This window comes from Eleutherodactylus coqui, chromosome 2, assembly GCF_035609145.1.
Source record: "Eleutherodactylus coqui strain aEleCoq1 chromosome 2, aEleCoq1.hap1, whole genome shotgun sequence".
Lineage (NCBI taxonomy): Eukaryota > Metazoa > Chordata > Amphibia > Anura > Eleutherodactylidae > Eleutherodactylus > Eleutherodactylus coqui.
Genome location: NC_089838.1, coordinates 329163714 through 329182439, shown reverse-complemented (window position 1 = coordinate 329182439; position 18726 = coordinate 329163714). Strand labels below are relative to the sequence as shown.

At 50.7% G+C, this 18726-nt stretch overlaps 1 protein-coding gene across 2 annotated transcripts in view; it reads left to right on the top strand.

Moving 5' to 3' along the window:
- The window catches only part of PLD2 (phospholipase D2), a 73854-nt gene that overhangs the window by 951 nt on the left and 54177 nt on the right, over window positions 1-18726 (top strand). The gene's annotated exons all lie outside the window — the stretch shown is intronic.

The window sequence follows — 18726 nt, the reverse complement described above, 5'->3', positions numbered from 1 at the left end:
GGTGTTGGCCGGTGCAGGAGTAGCAGAGCTGTGTGCGGTGGAGGTTGTGTATGACTAATGGAGGACTCTCGGATGGCTTTGCGGTGTTGGCCGGTGCCGGAGTAGCAGAGCTGGCTGTTGCGGTTTGGTCATGTGATCCTTCACCTGTCTGTATAGTGTGGGGGTCCCGTATCCTCTACCATATGCACCGTGTACGCCATGTCCTCGGTGTCGTCGCACAGCCGCGGCCCCTGCTGCATTATTTATGTAGTGCCGCCACACCTGTACCTGCTTTAACCCCTTGCTGTCCTGCAGGAGGGCAGTATCTGGACTGGTACACTGAGTGGCCCCTTTAGGGGGGTTCACACGGGGCGGATTTGCAGGGTCACCTCTCTGCGGACCGCCCGCACGGAGATTCGTAGAGCTCGTCCGCAAGCTGCGACTAACATCCACACAATCCGTGCAGACTTTACCTCTGCGGTGGGTCGGTTATGTCACTGCCGCCGCCGCGGATTCCGTCTCTTCGCGATGGGGGGGGGGGGCGGAATTCTGCACAAAAATACCCAATACACCCTGCGTCACATGACTCTGGATTAGAGGCAGACTGTTACAGAATGAGCGCTGCGGACCATCCACGGCAGATCCGCCCCGCGTGCACCCGGCATGTTCGAGCCCCCGACCCGCTCACCATTGGATTGGCGCTGCCCCGTTAGAGCCGTGACCCCGCCGTGTGACATATTATCACGTGACAAGTTTTCCGTGGATCAACATTAGATGGGAAAATCCAGCGATCTGAGCGACTCCCATCCAGCCGGCCATCGGTGCTGGACCAGCCGGGCCGGGGGGGCACTGCCGCCGGGACTGCCTCATGTAACAAAAGGGGATCCTGTGAACAGAAACTTGTTGCTGAAAGGGGTCAGAGGAGGATGTCAGGAATCCTCACCAACAGGAGCAGTCGAATATAACGCCAGAGCTCCAACTAAGGTGTCTGGACGCACACCTCGCCGCCCCTTGGCACTGATGGGCTATGACAGCAGACGACCGGTTGCAGCGCCATTGTGTCGAAGAGAAACAGAAAGATGAGACACCAGCGGGCAAAAGAGCGCAAACCTTGTATCACTGAGCAGCGGGAAATCATCTCCTGGTCAGATGGATCCAGATTTCTGTTGCCCCGTGCTGATGGGAGGTCAGAATTTGGCACAAGCAGCATGAATCGCTGACCCCTTCCTGTCAGAACATGCCAGCACCGCTATCTAATCTGCGGGAACTACAAAAAGCTTCCTGTCCGCAGGGGCCGGTATTCCTGCAGAACACTTAAACCACCTTGTGGGATCTACGCCATGATGATCTGCTGCGGATCTGAAGACCAAAGGGGTTCCTCCGCTACTAGATGGGGGTCTAATAAAGGGGCCGCTCAGTGTGTGACCCCAGGTACATGCACAGGTGTGTGTAACATCTATATGGGGGTATGGACTAGTGTATGTATATACCTATATACACAGAACTATTTGGGCAGTGACGGTCTTCATGACTTTGCCTCTGGCCCCTGCGGTCATCGGTCTCTGACGGGCGGGGAGACTTTAAGCTGTTTGGCAAAACTGTTGAAGGCGTTGTACCAGAATCACAAGGTCTCCGATGCCCACAGGGTAGGGAGCGATTTTGACTTTTTGACCCCCCCACCCATCTAAGAGCTGTGTCCCCATGTCCCTCTGCCTGTTGCTGTAGGGTCACTTCTCACCCCGCAGTGACATCCACATGAAGTAGGCGCTGGCTGCATGGTCAGCACTATTCCTTTCACTGGGGCTGATGGGAATACCCGAGCGCTTGCAGCCGTCCCACTGAAAGTGAATGGAGTGTTGGTACGCCTGTATGACCCACACCCAGCCTCCTGCTCAGGAACCAATCAGCAAGTTGTACCCTGTCCTGTGGACATCACGGAAGGGAGGTATTATTGGTATAGCACCCACTTATTCTGCAGTGCTTTTTCATTTATTTTTTTTTCATTTATTAACCCCCACCAAGCTGGGTACTTGTGTTACCCACCTCATAAAGATGGAATGCTGAGTCAACCTTGAATCGGCTACCTGAACCAAGTGGGGATTGAACTCGCAACCTTCAGGTCGTGAGCGAGAGCTTAGGACTGCATTCTGCATTATATAACTTGTAATCTTGGTACAACTTCTTTAACCCTTTAGGATTTCCTGCATGCTGACCAGCTCCGAAGTATTTGGACAGTAGACTGATCAGCGGTTTCCTGGTCGGTGTTGCCTTTTATCTCATTATGTCACTGTAAATTAAAGGGCCAGCAGAGAGCCTTTCCCATCACCGCACCCCTCACTGATGGCCTGTCACTCTGTAAATCTCCTATATATATTGCACTCACTTCCATGCAGTGCAGCCTCTGGTCTGATGCTCATCACGTGGCCAGTTGGACCAGTACCATCTCTGCCTGCTGGGAGGACAGTGTGATTTTATTATCTATGTTGATGATGATTTATCCGTTCAGTTGTTGCTGACTTTCGGTCATCTTGTGATCAGCATACGTCATGCTTCCCTGTCTTTGGCCGCTTCCACAGTCCTGTTCGTGTCCCCCTGATTGTATCTAGCCTGTGTGTTGTTTGGCGTCCTCTTCTTCTTGACCCGCTGACTGTGACCTGCATCAATGTTGTTTCCAGAGAATTGGCTCGTATGACTGAAGTATGAGCGCCGCTGTTTGGGGATTCTGCTTTGTAGTGATACTTTTGGTCGGACACGGTCTGGGATCGCCTGATCTGTGACCATCTCTGTCCATGGTGTACGCCGGCACCGCGGCTCAGAGGCCTCCATCCGTCTACGGTCTACTTTCATGAGTGTCCAGCTCTCGCCCGCAGATGTAGTTATTGGGGGAGCATTGCATTGGTGATTCGGATCTTTGTAATGCCGATGTCTCCGCTCTTCCATATCCGCCATTCCCTGCAGGCGAGGCGGATCCTTCGTTTGAGTTCAGGCTCCGATTCGCCACTGCGGTCGATCTTGGATCCAAGGAAAGTGAAATCTTGGACAGATTCACTTTCTTCATCGTTGATTGTTGTGCAGGTACAGCATTGCTCTCTGTTGTCAGCAGCGTTGTTTCTTATTGAGGGACACTCCTATGGGCTCGCTTTCTTCTAATTCGGTATTCCAGGTTCAGTTGTCAGTATATCGGAGATCATCATCTTCATCCACCAATGTTCACTCCAGTTGGGGGTTCCTCCAGATCGCCTTATGATCACTGCAGCAGACAGGTTGGACAGGTCTGGGGATAGAAGGCCTTGTCGGACGCCTCTCCTGATTTCCGACCGGTCAGTGTGACTAAAGTCCGTCTTGTCTGCGGCTTCTTGGTTCTCATGATGCGATTCTATTAATTCTCCCAGACTCTGATATTCCCATTTGCTTTAGGCGTTTCCTCAGCTTGTCCTGTACACCACCAAACGCTTTGCTGTAGGCGATGAAGGTATATGTCCAGTTGGTGTTCCCGCCTCTTCGCCATGACCCAGCGCGTTTTGAGATTTGGTCTTTATTCCACACCCTCCGCGGAGCCCAGCTTGAACATCAGGGCGCTCCGCGTCAGTGAAGGCCCTACGTTTTTGAATGATCTGTAGCAGAATTTTGCTTGTGTGCGTTATGAGAACGATGGTCCAAAAACTGCCGCTCTCTTGTGCATCACCTGTTTTGTGAAGTGGGACAAAGGCTGATCTTGTGTACAGTGCTCTTGGCCAATTTTTGGGCTCCGGGATCCGTCTACCTTCTATAGTCACCTAAAGACCCTAACCACCAGTATATAGTCGGGAGGCTGCGATGTGATCATCTTTGTCATGGTTTACAGATCTGTCACCAACCTGTGGCGTACAGTACCCAGGGGCGGACCGCAGGGTCGGCTTAATCCCAGCTCCTCAGACCCTGCGCTCATGCAGGATGGGGCCACAGAGGGAGCTGACTAATAAAGTTTAAAGCTTTACTCTAAAAAGAGTTAGCAGTACTAAGATAATATACAAGAGGAGATAATTACAGAAAGGGGAGGAGCCACAAATACACACAAACTGGGCGGAGATAAAAAGGGATACAATGATAAAGGTGAATGAATACTGATGAACTCTGCTTGGCAGGAAATACACTGAACCATCTGCCTAAAGGCCCATTTACACGGAGCGATCATCTTAATTAATGTCAATGCAGAGGGCTTGTCTTAAGGTGTAAACTGCCGGTAACCTCTAAGAACGGGAAGGTTGGGGAACACTATACTGGAAAACCTCTAAGAAAGCCATTGGACCTGGTAGAAGAGTCTATGGAAAGGATGAGACCGAGGTGACCCTGTACCAGAATGATGGAGGATGACCTCACTGGTTACATGAAGTTAGACTTGGAACAGAGCTCTGAGTCAGGGAGAAGCCAGCACGACCCGCCTCAAGGCTCTGAGTCATAGACTTCATGAATCTGCTGACAGAATCCCTTTAAGCAACAGGCAGGAGCGACTAACCTTCATGGGTCCAAAGAATGTAATAGGACTAGCTAAGTCTACAAAAGTAACTGGACACCTGAGCAAGTATCAAAGTAGTATTTATTTCCATGCGTTAATACTTTGTGGGGCTGCTTTGGCGCTAATGACAACAGAGACACTCTGTGGAGTACCTTCTACAAACGCCTGATACACTTTAGATGGTATTTCCCTCCATGTATCCTGTAAACGTCTGGTGAGTTCTCTCAAAGAAGATGCCCATCTACAATGCTGCAAGGAGGATCATCATTGGACAGTTGAGCAATGGAAGAACATTCTATGTAGTGACGAATCGCACTACTCCATCTTCACATCAGGTGGTTGTACCTGGGTCTGGAGGATCCTGGGGAACACCTGTGTGTTGTGCCAACAGTTATAAATGGCTGAGGTTCCGTTATGGTCTGGGGATGTTTTTACGTGGCATGGTCTCAGCCCGTTGGTTGTAGTGGCAAGAAACGTGAACACGGAGGTACGGTATTCCAGACAATAATGTGCTGTCAACAATGTGGCAATACTCTGGGAATGGTCGGCCATACTTCCAACAAGACAACGTGCCTTGCCACAGATCCAACGCTATTTTCCATTGGTTTGAGGATATGGAAATTCCATGATCTGACTTTCCTGCACAGAGTCCCAACCTGAACCTACTAAACATCTTTGGGACGACCAGAATGTCGTGTCAGGAAATATGAACAGCGTCCATCTTCTCTGAAAGAACTCGTCAGACATTTGTAAGGTGGATGGAGGGAAATACCAGCTGAAGTGTATCAGACGTTATCAGATATTCCGTGGCATACTTTCTACTGTCATTTGGGCCAAAGAAGCCCCACCAGCTGACAGGTTAAACCTCACACAGAAAGGCCTTGACGGACACCATCATTGATACTCTTTTGCCATCCAGAAGGTAGATACAGATAAAGTATTTTAGCAAGTCTGGTCCAGTTCTAGAAACTAGTTAATGATCTTCCTGCTTTCACTTTTTCTTCAGTCCTCCAATTTCTTCATTGGGGCTTTCCGAATGCTGAAGGTCCACTTTTTCTGCTATCAAAACTCTTTCTGAAGTTGTGTTTATTTTTTTTTTTCTGAGCTGCTAATAAGATTTTTCAGAGGTGCAAGAAATTAGACCTTCAATTCAACGTTCCGTCCCATCATGGTCTTGTTTATTGTTCTGAAGCTCCTTATGAGTTCCCCGTTTTACGCCCCCGCAGGATGCACCCTCCAACTTCTTCTCCTGGAAAACGTATTTCTTGGTGGCAATCACATCTGCAAGGAGGATCTGAGATCTTCAGATTAGAGACCTCCTGTTTGAAGACCTTCCTGGGTGCCTTATTCCTGTCATTTTACCTGGATTCTTCCCCAGAGGATCTCCGTAAGCAGAGATGTAACTTGAAGCTTCCAGGCACCAATGCAAGATCTGTAACCGGGCCCGCAACTAGAACGTTTAATTTATAGGACTGGAGTCCTCATTTGGAGAAGAGACCTTCTGCATCACCTAAGGTTCAGGGCCCGTAAGTAGCTGCATCCTCTGTAGCCGCTATAGTCGCCCCACCGCTCGGAAGCAGGAGAAGGCTTCATCTTCTTGACGTTAGGGTTTCATTAGTGAGTTTTTATATCCTAAAGTCTCAGGAATTCAGAATGTCTTTTAATCTCCTTTTAAGGCTTCATCAAGGGCAATACAGCAAATCATAGCTGGCACGTTGGAGTGAGAAGGGTTAGGGTTAGAAGGTCATGATCTTCCTTCGGGCCTCTTGACTCCATCTACACCCACATCCTGGGCAGAACTTAGTTAAGCCCCGTGGAGCCAAGTTTCTGTAGCATCTGACCCTAATATGCCTTCTATAGAATAACATTCACTACAGTATCGACAATACACCACAGATAGAACAAGCCGAACCTCAGTCTGAACTCGCTGATTGTGGATTACCGCTCACAGTTCGTAGGAACTCAAAGTACTGATTGCAACTGGCAGTTAAGCAGCTACTTAAGACAATTAGCCAAACGTCCCAGAGTCGTTTCCAGTAAAATCTCAGCCGTTTTGCTAAATGTTCAAACCATGAAAATCTTGTCACACAGAGCCGGGTTAGATGCCTGGCGACCTGCTTAATGCCCAATAGTCTCTCTATGTTCAGCTGTTTTTGAGGTTGACCTCACTAACGACCTCATGCAGAGGCATTCCTCACTAATTGCTCTCGGTTCCAGTCTGGACGCTCCTGATACCCTTCTACAGGCCGTTATCCTGGGACTTCGTTCACACAATGACACAAATGGTACGATCGGGTCCATTGGCCCTCAGCAGCCCTCCGTTCTGCATCAGCAGCCCTCCGTTCTGCAGCAGCAGCCTCTCCCAGTACACAAGTCTCTGCAGTCCGTGACACGCTCGGCCTCTGTGCAGTACTCTGTGCAGCTTACAGACCCCAGCAGTCCCACCAGTCTCACAATCCCTAGTAATTTCCAGGACCTTGCTGGAGGAAGGGACCGCCCACTGCACTATGTAAGGGAGCAGCGCTCTTCTTCCCCCCCCCCCCTTCCAATCCCCAATTATAGATCAACCTGGTCTTTTATATCCACTTTTCTTCCAGCACTACAGACTGGACATCTCAGCTTTAGGTTGGTCAGGTGTCCTCAGGTGCGCTCCCCAGTACTGCTCCTTAAAGGGAATGTATGGCCTGTCTATTTTTAATTTCCAACCACATACTGTAAATGTTTTTTCAGATGTGTTTATTTTTTGAATGGCATTTTTAATATATTTTTGAATTGTCTGTACCTGACTATGGGGGGGGGCCATCCTGTCTGTACCGGACTATGGGGGGGGGGCGGCCATCCTGTCTGTACCGGACTATGGGGGGGGGGCGGCCATCCTGTCTGTACCGGACTATGGGGGGGGGGCGGCCATCCTGTCTGTACCGGACTATGGGGGGGCGGCCATCCTGTCTGTACCGGACTATGGGGGGCGGCCATCCTGTCTGTACCGGACTATGGGGGGCGGCCATCCTGTCTGTACCGGACTATGGGAGGGGGGGGCGGCCATCCTGTCTGTACCGGACTATGGGAGGGGGGGGGGCGGCCATCCTGTCTGTACCGGACTATGGGGGGGGGGGGGGGCGGCCATCCTGTCTGTACCGGACTATGGGGGGGGCGGCCATCCTGTCTGGACCTGACTATGGGGGGGGGGGGGGCGGCCATCCTGTCTGTACTTGACTATGGGGGGGGGGGGCGGCCATCCTGCCTAAGCTGCTGTATTCTGAGCGGTGCTGTATAGCAGCCACATTGACCATGAGAACCCATAGTTTGGCGATGGCTAATTGGTCTCCATGGAAGAGTGAGTTGGGAATGCTTTATGACTTGTGCATGGAGGAGGAGGAGGAGGTGAGCTGTGATCACTTTATAGTGAATGGTTGAGCTTGTGTTTCAGTATAATCTATAGACTGGCCAATGACTGTAAATCAAATGAACTGAACCTTCGCGCCCAATAATTATATAGACTAGTGTGACTCTAGTCCTGACCGTTCGGCTCTCCATTTGAGTGGCCAGTCTGTGTAAACGATCGGCCAAAGTACGGTAGACGCGAGGTCTGCTTGTATGCTTTGTTCTATGAAGGTCTGCTGATATTCCTTTTCTCTGTATTCTCTAGGGGGGTGCCTGAATATCTCCTCTGTAATGCTGCTTTCCCACGAGCGTATATTGGACACCGTTTCATAGCCGGCCGATATACGCTACATTGGGAGAGCTAAAACTGGTGAACAGGAGCACAAATCCAATGTTTGTGTGCCCGTTCAGATGGCATGGGTCTCGGCGCATATACACAGAGACTACCATGCCATTGCCCCTTTCGAGCCTCGTGTGGCGCAGAGTGTAAGCTCTCGCCTTCGACCTGAAAGTTGCAAGTTCGATCCCCGCATGATTCAGGTAGCCGGCTCAAGGTTGACTCAGCCTTCCATCCTTCTGAGGTCGGTAAAATGAGAACCCAGCTTGGTGGGGGGTAATAAGTAATAATTACCTGAAAGCGCTGCGGAATATGTTGGCACTATACAAATACCAAAATTTATTTTTATTTCCTCTGCTCTCCTACCTGCTCGTTCTTTGCAATGGGAGGGGGCTGAGCTAAGCGCCGGCCCGTCTTGCCTCCCATTGATGGCTATGGACATGGGGTGGGGAGAGGGTGGGAGCTTGGCTCCGCCCATGTCCCGCCCCTTGCCTGCAGCCAGCAATGGGAGGGGATGGGCTGGTGCTTAGCTCCACCCCCGTCCCCTTCCCATTGCAAAGAGCCAGCGGGGAGCAGACTAGAGGTGAGCCTGCAATGGGTAAGAGAGCAGAGGGAGGGAGTTGAGCAGCCAGGCTGCTAAACGTTCTCCCACCTCCCGCCGCTGTTAATGGTTCCCATAGGAGCCCATGCAGCGGCCGACATTCCGGCCTAAAAGATAGTTCCAGGACTATCTTTTGGCCCTGACGTAAAAACACCCGGCATTATATTGGTTCACACCCTCTTGTGTCCAGGGATCTGGTTGGTTCAGGATCGGCCAATCACATGTGACCTCCTGATCACTAGTAGTCTGCACTCCGCCGCCGTTATCTAGAGTGATTCCGATCCCCATATAAAGTCCGGCTCTTCTAGGAGGATCACCCCGATGTTTGGGCCGCGTTTACACATCGCTGTAGGTGAGGCCCGCGCTCTCCCATGGGTTCCTTCACATTAGCCATGTTTTGTAGGCCGCTACCATGCTCTATACAGCCGTGACTTGCGTTGTTTTGTAGCCCATGTTTCCCTAAGCCTTCCTTTGTGTTGCATCACACAAAATCTCGGTTTTCGTGCAGTGCAGCTTTTACAGTAGGAAGTCCTGTCTGTCCCTAAAATAAGCCCTAGCTACGTTACAGAATAACAATACATTACCTAACAGGCGCTGTCCGCTCCGCTTCTCCTCCCGAAGCTCCGTCACACTTGCCTGTAGTCTTCAGCCAGCGCTTCCTGGTCAGGGGGTTTGAAAATCTCACCCCCAGGAAGCATTGGCTCTCGAGCTCCACAGCTTAGCCAATCCCTGCAGTGCTCAATGAACCAATCACAGCCATCGCATTGGAAGGCCTCTAAGGGTGTGTGTGTGTCTGTGTGTGTGTGTGGTTTTTTTTTGCAGGCAGGTCTTAATTTTGGTATAGGGCTTATATTTCATCCCCCCCCCCTCCCAAAACTCCCAGCAAGAGAGCGCTACAAAATAGTAATGCCGCTGTGACAAAATGCAGCAGTACTGCACAGAACACGGCTGCGGTTTTCTCACGACGCCATATCGCTGTCACCCGTGTGAATCAGGCCGTACTTAGTTGGTCGGTAAAGATCTTACAGAACATCTGAGGGGTCTGATTGTTGGAAGGTGTCAGTCAGGAGGAGGGGAGCAAAACATCTCCAAGACATTACATGTACCACGAAGCACAGGGGAGACAGTCAGCAAGAAGGGGACCACAACATCTCCAAGGCATTACATGTACCACGGAGCACAGGGGAGACTGTCAGCACGAAGGGGACCACAACATCTCCAAGGCATTACATGTACCATGGAGCACAGGGGAGACAGTCAGCAAGAAGGGGACCACAACATCTCCAAGGCATTACATGTACCACGGAGCACAGGGGGAACCCTCAGCAAGAAGGGGACCACAACATCTCCAAGGCATTACATGTACCACGGAGCACAGGGGGAACCCTCAGCAAGAAGGGGACCACAACATCTCCAAGGCATTACATGTACCACGGAGCACAGGGGAGACCCTCAGCAAGAAGGGGACCACAACATCTTCAAGGCATTACATGTACCATGGAGCACAGGGGAGACCGTCAGCAAGAAGGGGACCACAACATCTCCAAGGCATTACATGTACCATGGAGCACAGGGGAGACCGTCAGCAAGAAGGGGACCACAACATCTCCAAGGCATTACATGTACCATGGAGCACAGGGGAGACCGTCAGCAAGAAGGGGACCACAACATCTCCAAGGCATTACATGTACCATGGAGCACAGGGGAGACCTCAGCAAGAAGGGGACCACAACATCTCCAAGGCATTACATGTACCACGGAGCACAGGGGAGACCGTCAGCAAGAAGGGGACCACAACATCTCCAAGGCATTACATGTACCATGGAGCACAGGGGAGACCTCAGCAAGAAGGGGACCACAACATCTCCAAGGCATTACATGTACCACGGAGCACAGGGGAGACCCTCAGCAAGAAGGGGACCATTACATGTACCATGGAGCACAGGGGAGACCGTCAGCAAGAAGGGGACCACAACATCTCCAAGGCATTACATGTACCATGGAGCACAGGGGAGACCGTCAGCATGAAGGGGACCACAACATGTCCAAGGCATTACATGTACCATGGAGCACAGGGGAGACCCTCAGCAAGAAGGGGACCACAACATCTCCAAGGCATTACATGTACCATGGAGCACAGGGGAGACCCTCAGAAAGGAGGGGACCACAACATCTCCAAGGCATTACATGTACCACGGAGCACGGGGGAGACCCTCAGCAAGAAGGGGACCACAACATCTTCAAGGCATTACATGTACCATGGAGCACAGGGGAGACCGTCAGCAAGAAGGGGACCACAACATCTCCAAGGCATTACATGTACCATGGAGCACAGGGGAGACCGTCAGCAAGAAGGGGACCACAACATCTCCAAGGCATTACATGTACCATGGAGCACAGGGGAGACCGTCAGCAAGAAGGGGACCACAACATCTCCAAGGCATTACATGTACCATGGAGCACAGGGGAGACCTCAGCAAGAAGGGGACCACAACATCTCCAAGGCATTACATGTACCACGGAGCACAGGGGAGACCCTCAGCAAGAAGGGGACCATTACATGTACCATGGAGCACAGGGGAGACCGTCAGCAAGAAGGGGACCACAACATCTCCAAGGCATTACATGTACCATGGAGCACAGGGGAGACCTCAGCAAGAAGGGGACCACAACATCTCCAAGGCATTACATGTACCACGGAGCACAGGGGAGACCGTCAGCAAGAAGGGGACCACAACATCTCCAAGGCATTACATGTACCATGGAGCACAGGGGAGACCTCAGCAAGAAGGGGACCACAACATCTCCAAGGCATTACATGTACCACGGAGCACAGGGGAGACCCTCAGCAAGAAGGGGACCATTACATGTACCATGGAGCACAGGGGAGACCGTCAGCAAGAAGGGGACCACAACATCTCCAAGGCATTACATGTACCATGGAGCACAGGGGAGACCGTCAGCAAGAAGGGGACCACAACATCTCCAAGGCATTACATGTACCATGGAGCACAGGGGAGACCGTCAGCAAGAAGGGGACCACAACATCTCCAAGGCATTACATGTACCATGGAGCACAGGGGAGACCCTCAGCAAGAAGGGGACCACAACATCTCCAAGGCATTACATGTACCACGGAGCACAGGGGAGACCGTCAGCAAGAAGGGGACCACAACATGTCCAAGGCATTACATGTACCATGGAGCACAGGGGAGACCATCAGCAAGAAGGGGACTACAACATCTCCAAGGCATTACATGTACCACGGAGCACAGGGGAGACCGTCAGCAAGAAGGGGACCACAACATCTCCAAGGCATTACATGTACCATGGAGCACAGGGGAGACCTCAGCAAGAAGGGGACCACAACATCTCCAAGGCATTACATGTACCACGGAGCACAGGGGAGACCCTCAGCAAGAAGGGGACCATTACATGTACCATGGAGCACAGGGGAGACCGTCAGCAAGAAGGGGACCACAACATCTCCAAGGCATTACATGTACCATGGAGCACAGGGGAGACCTCAGCAAGAAGGGGACCACAACATCTCCAAGGCATTACATGTACCACGGAGCACAGGGGAGACCCTCAGCAAGAAGGGGACCATTACATGTACCATGGAGCACAGGGGAGACCGTCAGCAAGAAGGGGACCACAACATCTCCAAGGCATTACATGTACCATGGAGCACAGGGGAGACCGTCAGCAAGAAGGGGACCACAACATCTCCAAGGCATTACATGTACCATGGAGCACAGGGGAGACCCTCAGCAAGAAGGGGACCACAACATCTCCAAGGCATTACATGTACCACGGAGCACAGGGGAGACCCTCAGCAAGAAGGGGACCACAACATGTCCAAGGCATTACATGTACCATGGAGCACAGGGGAGACCATCAGCAAGAAGGGGACTACAACATCTCCAAGGCATTACATGTACCACGGAGCACAGGGGAGACCGTCAGCAAGAAGGGGACCACAACATCTCCAAGGCATTACATGTACCATGGAGCACAGGGGAGACCTCAGCAAGAAGGGGACCACAACATCTCCAAGGCTTTACATGTACCACGGAGCACAGGGGAGACCCTCAGCAAGAAGGGGACCATTACATGTACCATGGAGCACAGGGGAGACCGTCAGCAAGAAGGGGACCACAACATCTCCAAGGCATTACATGTACCATGGAGCACAGGGGAGACCTCAGCAAGAAGGGGACCACAACATCTCCAAGGCATTACATGTACCACGGAGCACAGGGGAGACCCTCAGCAAGAAGGGGACCATTACATGTACCATGGAGCACAGGGGAGACCGTCAGCAAGAAGGGGACCACAACATCTCCAAGGCATTACATGTACCATGGAGCACAGGGGAGACCGTCAGCAAGAAGGGGACCACAACATCTCCAAGGCATTACATGTACCATGGAGCACAGGGGAGACCGTCAGCAAGAAGGGGACCACAACATCTCCAAGGCATTACATGTACCATGGAGCACAGGGGAGACCCTCAGCAAGAAGGGGACCACAACATCTCCAAGGCATTACATGTACCACGGAGCACAGGGGAGACCGTCAGCAAGAAGGGGACCACAACATGTCCAAGGCATTACATGTACCATGGAGCACAGGGGAGACCATCAGCAAGAAGGGGACTACAACATCTCCAAGGCATTACATGTACCACGGAGCACAGGGGAGACTGTCAGCACGAAGTGTGTTACATTTGGCACAACAGGGACATCACTGTGAACTCTCAGAAATAATAAAAAGACTAGAAGACAATTGGTCCGGGAGGCCGACAGCAACAGCAAAGGAGTTTCTGGCAAGTCCTGGTTGTGTAGTCATGTGACCTCCAGCTCCCGTGTTCTTCATATGTCTGGGCTGGGCGGGAGGCGTGTGGGGTTGTTCTGATGCAAGAACGGGGCTTTAGTCAAGGGGGAGGGGATTATGAACAGTCCCAAATATCCATGGATTTTGGCCCAAAGCCTTCAGTCACAGGGTGCATCCAAGTGTTAGTTTTTGGGCGTGCAGATTTATGAAACCACATTATTATTTTAGCTTTTGGGTTTTTTCACCCTAAAAGATTTTCGTTAGCTGTAGAATTCCATTGAAAGCCTAGGGGTCCCGTGGAGGGGGATCTGAAGTGACTCCTCCTTCTTGGCCCTTTATCAGGGGTGTGTAGACCAGACCCACCAGACAGTTGTGTTGTCCCTGTGAGTCTGGACTTCCGCCTCTTTTATCTGTATGTCCCCTGTGGGGCGTCCGGACCGGTGCGGCCTGTAGGGTCTTGGTGTTCTATACGATCCTCCAACAAGGGTTTTGGACATTTTAGTAGAACCTACTTGGTAAAAGTTCTTGAATACTACTTTAACCCCTTCCCTGCATATGACGTAAGGGTACGTCGTGGATCAGAAGAGATCTCGCGCTATCCAGCAGCTGGCTGTCACTGATAGCCGGCCTCCCGCTGCAACAGCAGGTGTGCAACGAAGATGCGCCCCCCGCTATTAACCCCTTCCCTGTCGCGATCTATGTAGATCGCAGCATGGGAAGGGTTCACAGAGGGAGTGTGCTCCCTCTGTGACATTGCCGGGCTCTCGCGATATGATTGCAGAGAGCCCAACTGGTTGCCATGGCAACAGGACTCCAGATACTGGCATATCCTGTATTGCCATTGCCTGTGATCGCTGTAATAAGCGATAAGGCATTGTAGGACTTCTGCCTTATCATAGCAATCATCACTAGTATGGTGTACGCCCCCCACAGGAACACAAGGGTGTGAAAAAAGAAAAATGGACAAAAAATAAAAATGTAAAAAAAAAACCTTTTGGGGGCTTTTTCTCAGATTAGCATTAAAAAAATCCCAAATTTTTAGCAATTTGCCTCCCAAAAAAACCAAAAGTGATCAAAAAAGCCGTATGTACCCCACAATGGTACCAATAAAATGTAGCCCTCGTGGAGCTCCCTCCATGGAAAAATAAACAAGTTCTAGGACTTTGAATGTAGCGACTTTAGAAAAAAAAATACCAAAAAAGGGATTTTATTGCAGAAAAGTACAAAAACCTAAAAAAAAAAAAAGAATTTTGGTATGGTTGTATCGGACCGACCCCGCAGAAAAAAATGGATCATGTCATTTATGCTGCATAATTAACACTAAAATAAAAAAATCTATGTCAGAATTGATGCGTTTTCTCTCCCTGTTATCATAAAAAAAATAATAAAAGTTTTACAATATAGTCGATGTACCCAAAAACGGCACAAATAAAAACTACAGTTCGCCACGCAAAAAACAAGCCCTTATACGGCCGCGGCGACAGAAAAATAAAGTTATGGCTTTTGAAAAATATATATGAAAATCCGTCCAAAATCGTTGCGTCCTTAAGCCCAAAATAGGCCGTGTCATTAAGGGGTTAACGGCTCGGAGCCAATCCCTGTGGTGGTGATGAGCTGGCACACTGCTGAAGGCTCTATGATGGGCACCTCAGTCTTGGCAGATCCACCTCTAGCTAGTGAAGAACTCACGTTCTCCACTTACAAGGATCTTAACCCCTTAACTTCTGCCCACACGCCTTTTATGGCGACCGTTACGGGGCATTATTCGGATCCAATCACCTTTTAGTGGGGCTGGATCAGAAGCCTGGCACGGATCTCCTGCACCAGGGGGAGCGGGTTCTCAGCAGTTGGGTAACAGCCTGGCAATTGCTCAAACCTCAGGATTGGAGAAACCACCAATCCCCCGCTGTTGAACCCTTTGCATGCCGCGGTCAATGCAGCCACAACATGTAAAAAGGCTGACAGAGGGAGGGGCTCTCTGTCCACCATCGGACGCCCACAATGTGATTGTGGGGTTCTGACGGGTTGTTATGGCATCCAAAGCCTTGGACGTGATGGTTGTGATTGGCTGAGCAGTGCACAAAGAGCCAATCGATGCAGAGCTCGATGAACAGCCATGGCTTCGTGGAGGTGGGATTTATGATCTTGTGTGGGCAGCCGAGGGCTGCGGGAACTTGTGCTATGGAGAGCAGCCGAGGACCTGGGCCGAGCCTGCTAGGTAAGGTATCTCTTTTTATTTTTATTTTTGTAATGTAACTAGGGCTTATTTGCGTGGTAGGGCTTATTTTGGGGGAAACGGGGTAGTAGAACCACATTGCAGAGGTTTACTGACCTCCGCAGGTTTATAACATTCGCAGTTTCTCTGCATACAATTATTTACGATATTCGCCAGGCGCATGATGGCGGTTAGGTGGCCGGAGCCATCGGGGAGGTGTCTGAGGTCGCAGTTTGTTTACAACTTGGCTCAGCTGTGTCCTAAATAATGAATTAATGGCCTTAAGTGGACCCGGGGGCTTCTGTGACCGTGGAGATTTTGGCGCCGGCCTCCATGCACTCCTGCTGAATGGATTTAGGCACTGCATGCTGGGCTGCCTCACCCACGGACTGGACTCCGCCTAAGGCGCTTGGGCGCTCTCCTCACGGTTACAGGCTTGCTCCTGACTCCGGTGGGAAGAAGGGCCTCTCCGGACTCTTCCTCACGACGGCTCACCCGTAGCAGACCTTCTCCACGCTCCGCTCCTTGTCCCACTCCCCGGCTTCTCCTCACCGCTTCTCTCTCACATCTTTCTCACTGCACATACGTCTTGCTTTTCCTAGAAAGACCCTCTAAACTCCTCTTTGGACTTCCCGGTTGTCCTGTTCGCAACCTTTTCTTCTCTCCCTCCGCTGACCAATCACCGCCTCCCCTCTCTGTCACACCACCATCAGCCAATTCCAAAAACTTTCTCATAGGGCAGACTGGCTAATGAGAAATGTGGCTACCAGCAACCAATAGCAAGGGTCTGTTGGACACTGTTGCTTTTCAGATTTCCCTTCTCTTAAAAGGCATTGCATTTATCCCGTTGTGGGCTGTAGGTGACGCCCGATCCACCGCATCTCAGCGACAGCTCTGTGTAGGACCCTTCTAGGGTCTCAATAATGGAGAGGAGGACCACTTGAGAGAATTGGTATAGATCTAGTGGGTCCCATAGTCAAGTTGGCGAGAGGACATCAGTATATCCTGGTCGTCCTAGACTATGCTACTCGTTATCATGAAGATGTCCCTTTTAGAAAGTATTGCATGAGAATTGTTCTAGATGTCTTCCAGGACAGGAATCCTTAAACAAATCCTCGCTAACCAAAGATCCTCCATTCAAGTCAGAGACAATGAGCGCTATGCCAACTCTTTATAATCAAGCACCTACATACCTCTGTATACAGATAGGTTAGTAGAGAGGTTTAACAGGACCCTAAAGCAAATGTTAAAAAGGGTAGTAGCCAAAGATGGCTGGGACTGGGACTGTCTATTACCGTCTATTACCTTACCTGATGATCTACAGTAGAGAAGTACCGCAGGTGTCTACCAAGTTCTCTCCCTTGAGTTGGTCTATTACAACACCCCAGAGGGGTGACCCTCAGCACCTGGCTAACCTGAAGAGCTGGAAGGGTGAAGTGCTGACGTGTCTCGGTGGCACTTACCAGGCTCTGGTCCTGCAGGGGTGACACGCAACCAAGGCCAGTGTAGATTGCCCGCCGAACCTCGACACTCCTTTTGGCTGGGAGTGCCAATAAAGGGGATATGGGGGGGGGGGGAGGGTTGTAGTATATATCGCGCTGTGACGCCACCGTTCCCACACACCATTAATCTAACCAGCGGAGTAATAAAATGGAGACCTGTGTGTAGTCCCTCAGGTCCTTAGGAACGGTTATGCCAGGTAAAACGTCTTTTACGTAAATAAACTCTGTAGAACAGGTAGTTACAGGTACAATTCACTTTCAGGTATTACAGACTGGAGCTCATAGGTTGGGAGGATACACCGGAACAATATGGCCCTATAGTCCACGTTATCTATAGGTCACCGGTCCTGGAATTTGGGAGTACTCTGGAGGAGGGAAAGAGTAGGGGTCACTCCGCAGACACCCTGGCAGACAAAATTACTCAGAAATACTGCTTAGCCTAGATGCACCCTGCACAACATCCGCGTGGGCGTCACAATTATGTACCTCTGTGTGGTGATCCTAATGACGGATGGCCGCACAGGAAAAACACCTGTGTTGTGAATGGGCACCTGGTATGGTGGGTCTTTGTATACAGAATTACTTGGGGGTTGCTCTCACTCTGGGGAATTTAGTAACTCCCTCGTTCTTCCATGCGGTAGGGATGTCTCTCCTTCTCCTCCATATTAGACACAAGGAAACCAGAGGTGTCTCCCTGTGCCCCTGCGGTTTCTCCAGCGGATCAGGGAAGATCCCTCAGCTCCTCATAGGGAGCCTCTCCTTCTCCATTTTTAATGCAGGGAAGCTAAAGGTGCTTCCCTGCATCACTGTGGGTCTTCCAGCAGCATGGGTAGTAGATGGATGATCATCAACACCCTCTCCCGCTGTCAGACACTCTTTTATAACCTCACTTGTACGACATAACACAGTAGGAAAGATGCATTCAGCAGCAGAGCTGACAGGCAATGATTTTAACACAGTTAACCCTTCAGACGCTGCAGCTGTGCAACATACATACAGAAAATAGACCTAACCGATTTGCACAGAACATGTATGACATTTATGGAGGAGACCAGGATGATGTTCTGGGACACTACAACGAGACATGGGAAACAGTCTACTCCCTACAAAAGTGTTAGCGAGCATGAGGTACAAATTCGGGATTGGAGTACTACTGTAATGCCTATTGTATGGGAACACCTGCAAAGGCCGCAAGAGGCCCAGAGCAGAGTGTATTGGTCCTCCAAGGTTAGAATGTTTAACCCTGGGGGCCGAGTCCTGGTCTTGATGCCCGCGGTTGAGATCAAATTTCTCGCCAAGTGCTAAGATCCCTATGAAATCGTAGAGAAGGTTTGTGAAGTAAATGATAAATTACACCAACCGGGGAGAAGAAAG